The following is a 3716-nucleotide window of genomic DNA, read 5'->3' as shown; positions in this document are numbered from 1 at the left end:
CAGCCATGTTCAGATAGTCCTGTTTTATCCCATGCTTTTTCAGTCCCAGTCCAGCTGGCCTTGGTGAGCTCCCAATAGATCAGCCTCACTGTCTCAGTGGGTGGGTGCACCCTTCGTGGTCCAGACTTCTTTGCTCATTTTCTCCTTCCTTCTGCTCCTCATTGGGACATTGGGAGCTCAGTCCATTGCTCCAATGTGGGTCTCTGTCTCTATCTCCATCCATCGCCAGATGAACATTCTATGGTGATATGCAAGCTATTCATCAGTATGGCTATAGGATAGGGTTGTTTCAGGTTCTTTCCTCAGCTGCCCAAGGAACTAACTGGGGACATCGCCTTGGGCACCTGGGAGCCCCTCTAGAGTCAAGTCTCTTGCCAACCCTAAGATGGCTCTCTTAATTAAGATATATACTTCCCTGCTGCCATATCCACCCTTCCTTTATCCCAACCATCCCATTCCCCAAGTTCCACCCATCCTCCTCTTCTCATTTTTGTTCCCCATCTCCCCTTATACCCATTTCACCCCACCCCCAAGATCCCAATTTTGCCGGGCTAACCCTTTCTTTATCTCATCTAGTGACCAAATATGCCTGACAGCTCTCTGAACCTGCCGAAATATATTTTTTTTGTAACTTCTTATGTAGCAGACACTATGGGAGTCAGGATCTAGCAATCCCATCCATAAAATTCAAAATATAATATAACACTCTTTCTCCATCAACATGAATCCATCTATTCTCTTGCTCATCATACACCCCTGTGTATGACAACGATTCTGTTGGAGTCTTATACATTCTCATACTGTGCTTCCCTATCCCAGAGCTGTTCCTGAAGAGATAATCCTTGTTTTATAGATATAAAGAATATCATTATTAAAACAGATTGTGCAAAGCCCATATCTCATTTAGACGGCTAATCTAGAAACCTGTCTATGCCTCATCAGCAGCCAATACTGGGCCATCTGCCATTGACCTCCAGGAAGCCTAGTCCCATAGGTCATGTATCTCCCGTCTGACATAATGATGTATGTCATGTCACGCATACGACACTGGAGTTGATGTGGTAGCCATAAATTCTAATAAATGCATGATTACTGAAGCAGCTCTTTTTGACCTCAAGGAAGTTGCTCATTGTAAATGTGAATAAGTGTCAATGGTGTGGTGTATATATTTTAATTTTCCCAAATCAGAAAATTGTAACATATCCATCTGCCAGATTTTATTCTTTTGAGCACACTTTGGGTTACTCCCTGTGGGTAGTGGTGTTTGGTTATAGAAAGAGCAAGCAGGACATTTCTTTATAATCTCCTTAGCTTGTTGCCATGTAATAGAAAACTTTTTTAAAAAACTTTTGCTATAGACATGATATTTTATTTATTAAATTCTAAGACCTTCAGCACACTTCCAAACAATAATCAGTCAATTTCTGCATTAACTTGTGTTGAGGACCTGGCAGACTCATATGGGCTAGGATGTATGTTATGTATATGGGACTAAGTCTGTTCCCAATTATATTTTGAACCTAAATCAATAATGAAATCAATTCTGTATCACCCAATATAAATTCAGCAGTTTCAATATGCAAGATGACTCTTTCTGCATATTGCGAATCAGTAGCTATATTTAGCCATTCTTCAAAATCCCTTAGTACCATGAGAATAGAATATAATTCTGCTTTTTGGACAGTATTATAAGGGCTCTGATCCATCTTACTTATATCTTCTGATTTGTAACCTGCCTTTCCTGATTTATTTGCATCAGTATAGAATGTACAGGTTCTAGTTATTGGTGTGTTGTGTACAATTCAGTAAAGGTTCCAAGTAGTTCTCTTAATAAGGTTGATTCTATTACTTTTGGGAAAACTGTTATTAATATCTCCTAAAAATTAACACAAGCTCTTTGCCAGGGTTCATTGTCTCTCAATAACTTTATAATTTCATCATTAGTAAAGTACACTATAATCTCTGCTGGGTCTATTTCTGCTAATTGACAGAATCTCTGTTTCCTTTTATAGTTAATTCAGAGACATTTTCCATATAAGTTTTTAATTTTTTACTTGGTTTATGTGTGGAAAAGATCCATTCTAAGATAATACCTTTCCTCTGTATTAAAATTCCTGTAGGGAAAATTCTAGAAGGCAATATGACTAGAAAGCAATTAAAATTTGGAGTCAACCTATCCTTATGTGCCTAATATAATTTCTCTTCAATGACAGTCAAATATTTTTTAGCTTCAGCTGTTAATTCCATGGAACTATTAAGTCTTTGTCACTATCTAAGGTTTTTTCAAATGAATAATTAGATCAGGCATTATCCCTGAAGCCATAGACTGGAAATGTCTCCTAACATTTTTTTTAAATATTTATTTATTTATTTTATTATGTATAAAATATTCTATCTGTGTGTATCCCTGCAGGCCAGAAGAGGGCACCAGACCTCATTACATATGGTTGTGAGCCACCATGTGGTTGCCGGGAATTGAAGTCAGGACCTTTGGAAGAGCAGGCAATGCTCTTAACCACTGAGCCATCTCTCCAGCCCCCCTAACAATTTTTGAAAATCATTAAGTCTGCAATCATTCTCTCCTAATTTGTGCCTTTTGTGTTCTAATTTTCTTTAAACCTATTTTTATAACCAAGGTAATTGACAGAATCTCCTCGTTGTATTATTTTTGGATCAATTTGTAATCCCCATTTAGGTAAAAATTACTTTACTTTTTCACACATTCTTTCTAAAATATTTATATTTGAATCAGATATCAAAATGTCATCCATGTAATGGTAAATTATAGATTTAGGAAATTGTTTATTTATTATTTCTAATAGCTGACTTACAAAGTATTGGCACATGATGGGTCTATTGAGCGTATCTTGTGGGAGGATGGTCCACCCAAGTAGGCTGAGAATTACTATAAGTAGGCACAGTGAAGGCAAACTTTTCCTATCCTTTTCTTGTAAAGGTATAGTAAAGAAACAATATTTTAGATTAATAAGTATAATAGGCCATCCTTTTGGTAATAGAGAAGACAGAGGTATTCCAGTTGTAGAGGGCCGATAGGTTTAATTACTTTGTTGACAGCTCTTAGATCTGTCACCATTCTCCATTTTCCAGATTTCTTTTTAACAACAAATACAGGACAATTCCAGCCTTGGTTTATTCTTCAATATGCTGACCGTCTAGTTGCTCTGGTAGTAGTTGTTCTAAAGCCTGCAGTTTGTCTTCTGTCAAAGGCCATTGTGTAACCCACATAGGTTTTTCAGTTAACCATTTTAAAGGTAGGGCCAGTGGTACCTGTAAAGGTTTGCCAGTTGCTTCATGTTCTTGTACAGCCTGAATGGCTGATGACCTTTGTGTATAGTACCTTATAATGTCCTTCCTAGAAACATGAGTTGTTGGGACTTCAGGAATGTTAATCTGGGTATTCTAATGCTGCAGCAGGTCATGACACCATAAATTCACTGCATTATTAGGCACATATGGTCTCAGACTTCCTCTCTGCCCATCTAGCACTGTGCATTCAACCCATCTTGTGCTTTGTTTCACTTGAGATAGGATTTTAATGCTAGGAATTGACAATCTGCAACTTGAAGAGGCCAATTCAGATGCCAAGTTTCTGGAGTAATGATATTCACTGCTCCACCTGTGTCTAGGAATCCCTCAACTAATGTTATTTACAGGCACTCTTAGCTTTGGTCTTTGATCATTTATAGAAATATATG

The sequence above is a fragment of the Alexandromys fortis genome, unplaced genomic scaffold, assembly GCF_014885135.2.
Source record: "Alexandromys fortis isolate MF-2015 unplaced genomic scaffold, M_Fortis_MF-2015_v1.1 scaffold_381, whole genome shotgun sequence".
NCBI classification, from domain to species: Eukaryota; Metazoa; Chordata; class Mammalia; order Rodentia; family Cricetidae; genus Alexandromys; species Alexandromys fortis.
This window is presented reverse-complemented; position numbering follows the sequence as displayed.